The following is a 14,968-nucleotide window of genomic DNA, read 5'->3' as shown; positions in this document are numbered from 1 at the left end:
TACTGCAATGTATTTTAACTATATCTGTAACTACTTAACGTTGTCTATCAACACCAATCCCATTCTATATTCTTCTTGGACACCTAAATATGAATCACAAGCAGTGATAAAAGAAGATTTAGTACACATGCACGGCACAATTGCTCTGCACCTCCGTTCTCATCAAACAAGTACACTGTAAGAAAATATTCCGTTTCAAAACGGGAACGAATGCTGCTATCCGTTGATGCCAGCCAATTCCCCGTAGTCTTCCGTTACGGCTCTGATGGTAGACGGCGAATGTACAGGAATGCACCCGTAACTGAGAAAAACGGTGTTGAGTCTGTTGTTAACTGCCAACGGCTACCACTCAGTAAATAGTACATCATCACCGAAGTGCCGTTTGGGCAAGGTACTGCTATATATCAGTAAGTATAGGAAACTGTAGTCGTGATGTGCCTCTTCATTACGGCAGCAATTCACTAATTATAATGACGGGGCCCTGTACAGTAATGAAACGATGATTCCGCTTTAAAACAGGGATAAATGCTGTCAACCATGATGCTAGCTGGTTTCCTGTTGTTTTCCTTTACAGTCCTTATGATCAATGCGAGATGTCCAGAGATTTTGTTTCATTGTTAATTGTTCAATTCTCATGTTTTGTGTGTCCAGAGAGGATAGCTTTTCAATAATAACCCTTTATTTTGGAAATTACTGGAAAGACTACAAATAACTTGTGCATGACTTTGGTGGCGGAACATTTGACCGCTATGTATCACATGAGCTGAAAAGAAAAGAAAGTATTACTGAGCCTCCTTAGTCATAATACTTCCACAACAAATTAAATTATTTGATGAATAAAGAAATGTAATATGCTCGTAGGAAACATTTACAACTTACATGTTCCCACTTCTTGCTATATTCATCTGCTGCCCTCACTGCCTCACGCATTTATGTATGTAACCCTCTTGATTTTTTTTATGCCTGCTGGCTCCCTTCGTTCTCAATGATACCAACCAGGTGCCTAAAATCACAACCAATTAATAAAATTTCCTTATGAGTATTCAAAATAATTGCATGAAATATTCTTAGTTTCACATGGTGTAATGATCAGGACAAACACTCCATTTCTCTACCAACTATTCCAAATAAGTTTATGAAGAACACTACACGTCCACCACTGCAAGTGGCAACACAAATTTCTGAGCACATAAATAGGATTTTTTTTTCATCCGTGCAACATGCTTATGAGCATAGTTCAGCATGGCAGAGACACCACCATATGTGAAGCATATGAATGTCTCTGAAAGGTTAGCAGTTGATATGGCCTCTGCTATACGTATGTGTTACATCGCCTGCTGTATTTACTGCAGTATGTATCGTACCAGCCGAGTAAATATGTAGTATAATATAAGGAGGGTTCTTGCAAGACAGGCCCGCAGATAATCTAAGCTAGAGCAATATCTAAACTTCCAAACCAGTTTTTTGTTACTCTACTACATCACGTGAGTTTCAAAATGCTATATTTCACCAGTATGTGATATGCTCTCCTACAACATTTCAATGCATGTCACAACATTTTTTTTATATCTGCTGTACTCTATCCAGGTAAGCCATGCAAACAGCAAATATACCTGTGAATAAATATCAGGAGTGCCTCCCACCTTCAATGGATATGCAGGGCCATGACGCTGCCATGTGTGCCACTTCCTGTCGTTGAGAGGGAAGCAGAACATTGTCTGCTTCCAATGCATCAAGTACTGTCTTGCTGAGGCTCTCCCAAGGGTAATAAATTCGTGAGAGCAGAGGCATTTGTGGGATTGGTGAAGGTGCACTCACACATGTTGACTGATCTAAACAAGAAAGCAAAACCAAAAATGGCTCTTAAAGCCCCAAGCAAGAGGGCAAAGTGTCATCTGGAGATGTATGCACTATACCTTGTTTCCATAGTCCATTTTTAACAATGAAAATGTCATCGAGGCATCTCTCAGCACCAGCAACCATACAGCGAAGTGATAACTCATCCACTAAATACACCTAGAAACAAATAACTGGTGTTACAAAGATTTTTAGAACAACAATGCAATTGAAGCTCATACGAGCATTATAAACGTTATAACAAAAGTGGCATACCTGTATGTCGCCTTCCTGACAAATTCGATGACCCACAGTAACTCTGATTAGCTCCTCAAGACATGTGATGCAAAGATTTTCGTTTTGTGATCTCTACTCCTGATCTTCAGAAACGTCTAGTAAAAAAAGAAAGAGGAAAAGCAGCAGCAATGAGCAAGCTTTGAAAACCACACACATATATAGCAATCACTGTAGCACGCATAGGGAAATATATGTACCTCTCATATGGAACTTTCTGTGTCAGAAAACTAGAAGTTAGTAAGCGAAACCAGAAGTATTGTATATTTTGCAAAAATTTGGTTAAACAGACTATATACCTCCATAATCATGGTTGAGCAGTGATATTCTGAGGGAGACAACAATAGAGTTTATTACTTCATAAGCTGAATATGGATGACTGTCCATTTATTCTGAGGGTCGCACACAACAATATTCACTTGTACCTGAGATTCAAGATGGTATAGCATGAGGTCTAGTAGGAAGGTTGATGGCGTTATGCGAAAAAGAAAAATTGGCATCACTTCCGGGCCAGTTTCCACAAAGATGTGTACCAGTTTCCCATAGCACAGGTTGTACTTGTCTCTGGAGACCACAAGATAGTGTCCTGTTGTATGTTGAGTCCCATGAATAGTGACTGTCGAAGCACACAAGAAGGGACTGTCAACTCACAGTGCACGATGCATCTGTAATGAGGTGATGTTTTCAGCGTGCAATATGTGCTTCCTCACTGTCCACACTGCTGGCTGCAAGAAGTCAGAGAGCAAAACTTTCGAGACAATACTTTTTGTGTTGAATGTGTTGGCATTTCGTCAGGATGACACCTGGAGGAATTGGTTCTATAGTTCTTAGAAGCAGCATTACGTCCCTCTATGGTGCAAAGAACACCACTTGCAAAATCTTCATGTGATAGCAGATGGTCGGAAAGAGCTCGACGAGATTAAAATTTCTGCAGGAACAAAGTGCACCCGTATATCACCTACCAAGAGAGTGCAAAAAAGGGATCCATTTATGTACAGCCTTCAGCTGTGCGAGCAGGAAACTGTTACTGGTGAAAATTTTGACGCCGCTTTGACTAGTAAAGATACATTTGTCTGGAAAGACTGTGAAATGTGACCTCTTTGATGAATTGTAAACTGTAGAGGATTGCAATTCTGCAGACAGGAGGCCTTCCTATAGTGCAAATGCAACAGATTTCAATGGAAAGTATAACAGGCCATATCGGAATGATATCCACTTTGGAGATTGGGACACCTTCAGGTGAACCTTCCACAACAGAGGAATTCTGTTTACTCCAGCTCCAAGGGGGAAAATAGAGTCACAACATTTATCAATTTTTAGTGCGAGATCACAGCAAAACACAAATTATTTCAGTAGCCTCCCCCTGAATGACTGAAGGTTAGGCAACTCTTTACGTTTCTACTCATGATCCTCACACAGTGACACACACAGACACTGCTCTCCTGCTGTTGCACACCGTTGCTGAAACGCGTCTGCAACGAAACAATTTTTTCAACCATGCATAGAAGTGGTGCTTATAGGTCAGCTACGCCGATTTCCCGATGTGTTGAAACGGTTGTGATATTCAGAACGAGCACATCCAACTGCCCCCGAAACGCACCTTCGTTTCTCAATTTTGTCTTCCTATTACGAAAATTGTTTAATCAAAGAAACCAAAACAAGCCATGGGCGCAGCCATTTTTGTGACGTAGATGGGATAAACCTGCTCCATCTACGTAGATAGAGAATCGTGCGTCTGATTGGATGAAAGCTGAGGCTTTCTCTGACTTCCCTGGCGTCCTCTGCCGTTTGCGAGGAAATCCAGTTATGGCCGCCGGCTACGATGAGCGTTTCGTCCGAGGTAATCCCGAGAACTATTGAACGATGGAAACAACAACCGCGAACTCACCTCAACATCATTTTCGGCGTGAAATTGTGATTATGTGCTCGAGAACTTCGCAGTTCAACCGTTCAGCTGCCATTCACGTCAACCCGTTTGCTGCTTTTACTACAAGTGCAGAATGGGAGCGATTGAGCAACAACGTGAGACTTGGTGATCGTTTGAGCATATACCTGCAGAGGACTGGTCTTCAAAGAAAGAGGGCCGTATTTCTGCCCATGCACATCGTGCGATTGCCAGGCTTGTTACACGAGATACATATATTGTGCAGCATCATAGCGCGACTGCAATGAACGACGTATATAGGAATGTATCGTGACCACTCGAACTGCATTCGTTGAACCATTCGTCGGTTATATGAAAGTGCTCATTAGAGTTGTCCCGCACAGAAAGTGTTGGATGTAGTTTTGTTGTGTGTTGTTTATCTCGTAGAGCGCATCGCGGCATGTAGGTCGAGAGCCCTTATACGTATTTTTTGCATGTTTACTTGAGTGTGCGCGTTGTTCTATACCACACAGGCCATATTTCATTCATAATATTTCATTCATAATCAGAAAATGAAATGTCTCAGTACCAGGTGTCACTGTTCCGTCAACAAAAACAGATGAACTTTGAAGGGGCGTCTGGTTGGCACTGGTGACAGCCTTCAGCTTGAAACCCAGACGGTGATAGTTGAGACGTGGAGTGCAAGCTTTTCGGTGGTGCCAGAATGCCTGCGAAATCATTTAACAAATAAGGCAATTCCAAATCTGTACTGAGAATACACCCGCTGGGGCGTAATCTCTAAAGGGTGAACCAGTAACTGACATAGCGTATTTTTCTCTTCTACGTGATGCAATTTACACCGCATGACTGACTTGTCTAACATTACGCGTCTTACCTTTATCTGCTGCCTAGTCCTGCCCCTGCAATCTCCTCTGCTGCAGAGAAGGTTGGCACAGCATCCCGGACGAGACATCTTCAGCTTCTTGTGAAACAAGTTGCGCATTGCTTCCGTAACATTCGTATGAGCCAGATGAACAGATCAAATCACTGCTTTCGAAGGTGGCACCCAGTAGGAGTTGTAACCGATTGTGGCAGTCAATAGATTTCTCTTTCGCCTTTCGGAAAATTGTGGTTTGAAACATTGGAACTGCATGCTGAAGTGTTCTTGCAGACGGGAGCAAAACGCTCACGCATTCTCGGCACGCAGCACAGAACACGAATCACACCAGGAAGTCTGTACTGGCCTAGCAAATGCTTTGCAGTCGAAGGAAGCAAAACTCACGTTCCTCGTGGGTTTAGTGAAGTCCAGAAATATATTGGCTCCCTAATAGCGAACTGTTTATCACTTCCCCAATGTGAATCTGCGCAGCAGACGGCTCGGCAGAAGAAACTGGCCGGCTTGGCGGAAGAAACCGAGCCGAAAGTCATGCCAAGCCGGAGCGCGGGCAGACCACGAATGTGTCGTCGACACAGGGTTTGCGGGCCACAAGACGGAATGTCAGTGAAACTAAAAATTCACTTTTTCGGAAAACCGCGAGGAGTTTGGGATAACTATTTTGCATACATAATCAGTGTTCCCTTATGAACACATCATGTGAGTACCATTCCATTCTGTAACACTCGAAAATCGGCGTAGCTGAGCTTTATAGTAGTGGAACAACGAAACAGAGTTTCAACTCACCTTTGCTTTGCGGGGGTACAGTCAGCCAAAGACCAAACACTAGATGCACTTCTAAACACTTAAAACTTCACGGAGCGTCTCATGCGTCTACGAGGAAAGAATTTCGCGGGCTTCCAGTTTGCGGCTCAGGTGACAATGCTGTATTGCTCCGCGCTGCGCACTCGCTGACGGCGAGACGCCGGCGTCCTTGAGCCTGCCACATTCATCCGAGCAAAAAGTTACGCCCGAATATCGCGATATCAGTGTTGGACCGTTTAAAAACTGTAAATATGTGCTTCGCTGAATACATGTATCGTCTTCCATATTTCTGCTAGTATAATCGTGACGTGGTCTGAACAAAATATTTCATTTTCAGCGATATTGCTCTACTCATTCCTGGAAAAGATGACGGGATAGCAACGGTTCATGCGCCGCTACGGAATTGGAGCAGCAATGAAAAAGAGAAGCTCTGGTTCCGTGGGAGCCGTTCCGTAAATTTACGGTCTTTTTTAACAGTGTAGCTCAAGGTAAAAGTCGGAAGCACAATCGTGCCGTAAAGCTTGCGGCAAAATCGGAGGTAGTTGGCGCCTGCAGTGACCTAACTACTGTAGTTAACTACTCGAAATAGTAGTTTAACTAGTAGTTGCCACTGCATTTCTGCAAGTAGTTGATAACTACTTTTTAACTACAATCAGGTAGTTTAATTAGTAGTTTAACTACATGTAATTAACTACTGGCCATCACTGACTATTCCTGTAATACTTTTGAGTATTTGTATTATGTTTTATAATACTCATTTTTGAATGTATTTTTGTCGGTATTATAATACCAAACTTAAGGTATTACATATATTATAATACTCTAAAAGGAGTCGTACTCCTTTATAAGTCTTCCCTGCCCAGTGTCACCAGTGCGCTTTATCAGTGATGTTCCTGTGCAGGGCCTGCGATAGAGTGGGGGGGGGGGGTGAGTAAGGCGACAAGCCTTATCATAATAATATATTATTATTTCCACATTCTTGTGGTGCAGCCAGAGGCAAAAAAGCTTGACATTATGCCCCGCGCTTGCATAGGCCCCGGGCACGAAGCCCTCAACCAGGGCAACTTTTTGTCAAGTATGCACTTAATCGTGTGAAACAGGCCCCGCGATGTGCCCCGCGATGTGCCCCGCACACCCCTAGCACCGGCCCTGTTCCTGTGTTCCAGAAACGTTTGGTCCCAAACAATGAACCATTATGCGCTTACCCCAAATTTCCCCAAAGAGAATGACCTCAGGCCGAGAGGTTACTTGCGGCCCTCCTGCATTCCTTCTAGGTCAGCGTCCCTAAGGATTAGTCATCCCACTTACAAAGCTTTCGTCATCTACAGCAGGGTGTCTCGTCTCGTGTCTTACTTCATTGAGAGCTAAGTGTTAATTGATTGCGATCGAAATCGACGAGCGTCGAGACACTCCACATCAAATTTAAAACTCGATCTGGAGGTGAGAAACAATCATCTGTTTACTCGGTGAATAGTACAAGCATGACATCGTGAATGATGGCCGTTGCCCGTTGCTGATGTATGTATCAGTTATGATTGACTGCATGGGGCGTCATTCCAAGAGGCTTTCTAGAGCATACTTGCTGGCCTTGTATTTCGTATACATATATTGTATACATATATATTTTGTATACATATATCGTATACATATATACATATCGTATATATATATATATATATATATATATATATATATATATATATTTCAATACGGTTGTAAATTGGGCAAGTTGGTAAGCGTTCAACATGCTTGAAAGAGCTAAAAGGCAAGGACAGTCGTCAGTGAGCGCTCATCGTGGCTTCTTTCCCGTCCTTGTCTTTTAGCGCTTCTAGGTATGTTGATCGTTTTCTATTTGATGATCTATTTCAGCTAGGCGTATTGTAATATTCCACCCTGGATGCAACCTACTGCTCATCTGGAGTATGAAAAAAGCGTAAAGCAAGACCGTCCCTTCGAGAAATACACCTGTTAAAATGTAAATGCTTGCACCAAACGAGCGATTCTACCGATTCGAAAAGCGAATGGGAAGCGAACTACGGAGGCTTTTAGCAAATCGCAAGAATAGTTCATTTCCAAGTGTATTCCAGAGAGATTTGAGTAACAACTGGATCATTCACGTCTTTTCTTGTAGTAAATGACATATCGCAGTGCACTTTCAGGCTTTTCTTTAGCGGAAGGCTTGATGTTGAGCGCTGGTCACCGTGTTGTCAACGCGCTGTCAAGCAGACCCTGGCACAGTTGGGAGACTCGACCTCACGTTGATGAATCACGATGACCTTAGAGACAGTTTTACTTTGAAAAGGGTTAATCATCCGTGCGCGAGCTTTTCTCGATAGTTAGACGAAACAGGGAACGACACAGGGACGAACACTTTGCATAGCTTTAAAGGAACTATCGCATCCATCCCGATCGATTCCGAAACTTCAGTACCACAATATTTCTCGGTGATGTCTGACAAGGGTAGCGAAAACCCCAACTGAATAGGTTGCGTATATGCTGAGCAATCTAATGAAATATATCGAAAGAGCAGACGACGGATTATGAAGTCCCTCTCCACTAGCTCTCCACAAAGTCTTGAAAACGTCACGCGTAACAGGGCCAAGAGCGCGTCTTTCCGCACAGCTGAGCTGTGGGGTCCGTGGGCATCTGAAATCTGAAATGCGAGCAGACTGTAGAGGAATGTGAAGGAATGCTGAATGCTGTTGTAGCTGCCTAATAAAACAGTACTCTGTCTAACACTCAATATTTAATAACTACCATAAAGACTCAGATACATAAATGCATGGGGGAAAGAAACGAAAGAACTATAAGTCGAGCGTCTGCCCGGCAGCGAGGTAGAATCGTCTCTGTCCGTTCGTCGCCGGTCACACCCAGAACACCAAATTCCCCAAAAGAAACCCGATCCGGACATTTCTCCAAGTGACAGATGCGCGCAAACGGAGACGTGGCCCATTAACACCCCGCGCAGTAACGGTGAGGGGGGAAGAAGTGGTCCCCTGCTGAGGGGACCACTGCTTGTGTGTCTAGTGTTTGTCTCTCTCGGTTCGGATCTTCAACACAGACAGCCAACGTCATGTTGGAACCGTCGTAATACAAAAGTAACGTCGCGTCGCTTCCAAGCGATTCTGGGGATTACAGCGTTGAAGAAATTGTGCTAGATGACGACCCTTACTCCACAGACCATCTGCCACTTGACCCTGCCGCAGGTGAAGGCGCAGGCAGTGAAAACGAACCGTCCGATGGCGACGACCCTCTCCCGCAATTACGGTAGGGTCGCCGCGGGAGAGTTGACCCCCCAGCTGTGCGTGGCTGTCCCGTGCTTGGGGAAAAGGGGACCCTGGTGGTTTAGTGGACCCAGAGGTTGTTTTGGACCCTTCGGTGCCTCTCTGGAGAGAAGCAATACAACACTTTGGCCCCTGCTTCCCATAGACGGGTGGTCCTGACTGGCCCGATCGCCAGCTAGCTAGCTGGCTAGTCGCCATCTTACTTTTCATTACTTTCTCTCTCTCTCTCTCCTCCCGCCCACTTCTTCCTCTTTTCACCTTCTTTGGCGGCAAGAGTCAACCTTGGGCAGTACTTCGTCCTTTAGAAAACTGCACTTGGGTATAGTGCAGAGGCAGTGTACACGTTCCCTCGTTGGGCTCGATGGTGGGTGACACACCTGCTGCACCGAATCACTTCCTCCACTTTATGGATCCCACAAACTCTCAAAAACGTGATCGGCGCCACAAAAGGCACCGCACCGAAGTGCAAACATTGCAGTTTTTCAGTTGCACTCCAGAACCATGGTGCCCGAAGATCTTCATTCTTCAGGCTGAAGATCAGACAAAATCACTAGCTAGTGTCTCTTCATTTCTGGTTGCTAAAGCTCTCGAACAAGTCATAGGTAAAGTGTACAACGCAAAAAAATTGAGAACTGGTGACATCCACATTGAGGTCCAGCACTGCATTGCAGAGCTCAGCACTGTTGTCAGTAAAGCAAATTGGTAATATTCCACTTTCAGTGATTGCGCACCGCACGCTCAACACAGTCAGAGGTGTTATATCTAGTGAGAAGTTACTGCAGTGCTCCGAAACAGAGATCGAGGAGGGTTTAAAAGACCAAGGGGTGATGAGTGCCAAACGGATATCCGTCCGCAGGGGCAACAAAGAAGTACCAACCAGGCACGTCATATTATCCTTCCAATATTGCACACGCTTCCCGCAGAAATAAAGGCTGGGTATATAAACTGCCACGTCCGGCTCCAAATACCCAACCCCCGTCGATGTTTCAAGTGCCAGAGATGTGGCCACCATTCCCAAGTGTGCCGTGGGTACCTGATCTGTCCCAAGTGCGCGGGTGACGGCAATGACCATAGTCCAGAGTCGTGCGAAAACAGTTTCCGTTGTGTCAACTGCGAAGGCGACCATCCCTCCTAGAAGCTGCCCTTACTCCTCCAGCCTCCTTACCCTCAAGAAGTTGCCCATGCTTTAGCAACGAAAAAGAAATCTTGGGAATTAAAACTGTACAACAGCTGACATACAAAGCAGCAAAGGCACTACTGGAACTTCAGAAAAGAGGATCTTTCTGACTTTCACGTTGAGTTCACTCTAGTAGTAATAGGGGTTGTCCCATTAAACTGCTGTCCAGTTAGCTATATGGGTGTCTGGTTCGAACCCCAAGCGTCTGGGACACCGTCGCGTGTGCGGAGGGCGCGGCGCCAGTGCGGAGGGTTGTCCGCGCGCTTATCGGCGAGGGGAGGGCTGCGTGCGCGTTTACCCTCTCACATTTTTCAGCCTGGGCCAACTTCTTTCATCATTTTTCAATATGCTTCGACTTTTTTCGCGTATTTTTCCTCGCGTGTGGCAGGCGGCGCTCGGGTGGAGGCTCTTACCAGTAGGCGGAGCGTGGCCGGAGGGCTGCGTGCGCGCTTGCCAGCTCACATTTTCAGCCTGGGCCAACTTCTTTCATCATTTTTCAATCTGCGTCGTCTTCTATCGCAATTTTTTTCCTGCTACAGCAGCTGTGCAGTAGGTGATTTACATGCAAAGGATAGCCATACACAAAAGTACAGGTGAAAATATATTTATTAAAGTCATTAGTGTCAGGAATTATGACTCTGCGTGAAGGAGAAAAACTCAGCCAAAAAATCTGATGCAATAGCATTGAAGGGGTATTTTATTAGTGATAATCACGCAAGTTTTCAATTAAGCAGAAGGAGTAGCACATTTTGAATAAAAGAAGATCAATACGATTACTATCAAATTAAAAGTTTTATTATAAAAAGTCTAACATGACCACCATAGTGGAGCTTTAATTACAAGTGCCGATAGATGTATATGAACAGCAGAGAACCTGGAAGACCATGGGACACGAACACAAGAGGAAATCAAAACAACAGAGGAGGAGACTATCATTTTAACTATCATAAAATCATCCTCGTGACTTCCCCATACACACCTTACTTTGTTTTATGAATCCAACACAGAAAATACATTAAAAAATGAACTTCACCACATAGCGCACTCCTAGTCAACAACCAGCTCTAATAATATCTGTCCTGATTTGTTGAAGACTGGAGGCGTACACTTATGATTGTACACACTGGACTGACTTCTTTGGCTATTTTTCAGCCTGGGCCGGATTCATTCGCATTTTTTTTCATGCGGCGCGCAAGTAGGGGCATGCAAACTGACAACATCGGACCACATCTTTGGCGATTTTTCACCCTGGGACGACTTCGTTCGCAATTTTTGTCAGGTGGTGTGTGTATCAAAATTAAAAGTTTTATTATAAAAAGTCTAACATGAGTAACCTAGCGGAGTTTTAATTACAAAGTTCTAATATGTAACTTCAAGAACAATAGATAATATTCCATTATGACACATTTAATCAAAGAAGATATTTTTAATCACTATGATTACAATCAAAATTAAAAGTTTTATTATAAAAAGTCTAACATTATTATATGTGAGCACCATAGCAGAGTTTTATTTACAAATTTCTAATAGGTATAGTTAATTGTGAACAGCAGAGAACCTGGAAGACCATGAGACACGAACACGAGAGGAAATAAAATCTATAACAATACATTGGTTAATCAAAAACAACAGAGGAGGAGACTATCATTTTTAACTATCATAAAATCATCCTCGTGACTTCCCCATACAATTTTCATTCTAAGAGACACTACAAACCTTACTTTGTTTTATGAATTCAACACAGAACATATATTTAAAAATGAACTTCACCACATAGCACACTCCTAGCCAACAATCAGCTCTAATAATATCTGCCCTGATTTGTTGAAGACGGGAGGCGTACAACTGACAGTTATGAACATTTTCGAGCGCAATAGGGAAGATTATTCCAACATTACACAATTAATCAATTTCTTATTAAGTAAACAGCATAGAGATATGGAAATAATGAGAAAAACGATCAACAGCTAATAGAGAACCAAAACACATCACATAAACAACAGACAGATGCAGGCAAATAAATGAAAAAAGAATCTATCAAAACGATCAACATGCACGGATGAATGGCAGAGAAACACTTTGAACGGCACATGATGAATAATTTAATACAGCACAGAGCTAACGCTGAATAGCAGAGAAACAATCTAAACGGCGCATCTGCCAACGTGTAAACAACGGACAGGAAAATATTACTGAAACAGATAATAGAGAGCCAAAATCCAACACGTAAACAAGAGGTAGACAAAGGATAAATAGTTGAAGAACAATCTAACAAAACAAGAAACATGCACGGATGAATAGCAGAGAAACACTCTAAACGGTGCATCTACCAACGGTAAACGACAGACACATGCAGGAAAATAATTGAAAAAGAATCAATCAAAACGATAAACATGCACGGATGAATAGCAGAGAAACACTTTGAACGATGTATCTGCCAACATGTAAACAACACACCGGAAAATAATAGCAAACATTACAATTTGAAATAATATATCTTTTGAACTATCATAAAATCAACATTGCGAGCTAACAATATCCTACTCAGGCACTATAAACATTACCTTGACAGAGTTATTCAAACACGCACCACAGCTATACTTTCCACAGTACAACCAGACTCGAGACACGGTGGGGTCACTCTCTCCCTCTATGCAGGCCGGTGGGGTCACTCTCTCCATCTATACAGCCCCAAAAGCGGGAACCTGTTGTCAATCTGCGGAGTGGGGAAATCCTCTCTCTTTTTCAAATTCTTTCCTCCAAAAAAGGAAATATTCTTAGGACCGGTGTACAGAGGCGAAATTTTTTATTGATCGCAAATAGACATTGGAATTATTCGACTCTCAAGAACACAATAAGAACCGTATAAAAAAAAAAAAAGAAAAATCTAAGAATAGACTTTCTAAGCAAACGAGAAAATATTATCGGTGCAAACAATACTCAACGAGAAACGTTGCATTTAATGTATTTCAGATCAGACACAACTATTAGGCAATCATTATTCTCAACTCACAAAATATCAATCGCGTGAAAGTCAAGTTTATTCAGTGATAGAAACAATACGAATTCGAAAACGAGAAACAAATTTAATTACATCGTTTGATGTTAACTTTGCAATACACGCAGAAGTCGCAAACAACTCATCTGAAATGCAAATTATTGTGTTTGCTATAGCGGAAATCAACGCACACAACTTAAAAATACATTCCCAACTAGTAGAATATTTTTATTAATATCAATCGAGTGATCATCTGAAACAAAGTCAAAAGCAGTAATTAATTTAGGCAAACATTTTTCATAATCACACAGCGCAAATATACATCACAGGAACATGCCTTTTTTCATTCAGGGCCCACTAGTGGAAACGAAGTGAGAGAGTTCCCGTACACATTCGTTAAGGTTACGCCCGCGGGGAGTTGGGGAATCCAAACAATGGTCTCGGTATACAAAGCCATAAAATCGCTCCTACAAGTCAAGTTAGGGAAGGAGGGTCTCTTGCGCTGTCTTGTACATAGAATCACTGAAAGCAAACGTTTTTCCTTTACACATCACATCTTTTTTGTAAATTAACTTTCATAATTCTAACGTCAGGTGGAAGATTACGAACCTGATAATAAAATTTTAATAAATAAAATTAGCACCAATATGACTTAATTAAATGTCGAGGCGCACTACAAAACAGAACAGACAACTGATATACATTGAAGAGATGGACAGATTTTGTACTCGTTACCATTCGTCATGGGAGGACCTGATAAAAAGTTGCTTCGAAAAGGAGGAGCCGCGAAACGATTCATTTATCGCTGCATTTCAATACGTCCTAGACATGGTCGTATTCGGAGATATGGTGCAAATTATGGAGTTCAAGATGCGAGACATTGTATGTCGAATCTACAATAGTTATAAAAATATTTGCACGTCAACATCGGAAGGACCGTTTGGATTGATGGTGGAGTTTTTGAGGTTCGCTAACGAAGAATTGAAATACACTAGACCAAACGTAATTGTAATCATTGCAATGGGCATTGCATTAATCAAGAAAGCAATCAGATCAAATTATCATATACAAGCAGTCTATATCGCACGATTCATTACGGATTTGTTGAAATTACACCTAACGGTTGAAATGGAAAGTACATAAAAATATCTTATCACGTGGTATATTCCACCCTAGAACCTCTACACATTTATTTTATTCTACCAGTCAAGGATGTCGAATGAACAGAAATTCAATATTGTCGTGCAAGGTCTGATGTATTATCACCTGTTGAAACTCAACAAACATATCAATTGCGGTGGACCACCAGACGATTTTCATCTAATACTCTCTTGTACGCCATTCAAGAACATTCATACAAAGAAAGGAAGCATCAATAAGAGATTGTGTAAGTTCATCGCGACAAAGTGCAAGTTGTTGAAGCAATACAAACACGGCGACAACATATCACCTGCCTTAATCAACGCTGGATTCAAGCGCCCAATAATCAGAATAAACTACCTGATGTCTTCGGAATTCATCAAGCAAGACAACAAACGCAAACTTCAGAGTTTGGAATAGAATTGTAATTTATCAAAATAAACAAGTGTATAATTGAAATAATAATTGTATTCTTTGTCATCATTGTAATGTATTCTACACAGCGCAACGAAAGCAGCTTTTGATTAGATTGCCAAGGAGACACTACGTACAAGGATCTTCGCATGGAATCAGCGCTGGCAATCAAAGAGATTTTTACACGACCACACTCTATACAACACCGACGCCCGAAGGAAAGAATTGTAGAAGAATCGATAATAGAAATTTAGAGGCATGT

General features: G+C 42.4%; 1 long non-coding RNA gene across 2 annotated transcripts; it reads right to left on the bottom strand.

Annotated features, from left to right (window-relative positions):
• Positions 1 to 499: 499 nt before the first annotated feature.
• On the bottom strand, positions 500 to 1,962 carry LOC135396093 (uncharacterized). Of its 2 annotated transcripts, none has more exons than XR_010423300.1 (4): positions 1,917 to 1,962; positions 1,614 to 1,832; positions 880 to 1,003; positions 500 to 763 (listed from the first exon to the last, which is right to left on the bottom strand). It is a non-coding gene; the product is annotated as an uncharacterized LOC135396093 (long non-coding RNA). The 2 variants fall into 2 exon arrangements; XR_010423301.1 differs by having other exon boundaries at positions 1,644 to 1,832.
• Between the last annotated feature and the right edge of the window lie 13,006 nt (positions 1,963 to 14,968).

The sequence above is a fragment of the Ornithodoros turicata genome, chromosome 5 (genome assembly GCF_037126465.1).
Source record: "Ornithodoros turicata isolate Travis chromosome 5, ASM3712646v1, whole genome shotgun sequence".
NCBI classification, from domain to species: Eukaryota; Metazoa; Arthropoda; class Arachnida; order Ixodida; family Argasidae; genus Ornithodoros; species Ornithodoros turicata.
The sequence above is the reverse complement of the archived record's forward strand: the minus strand, read 5'-3'. Positions and strand labels throughout refer to the sequence as shown.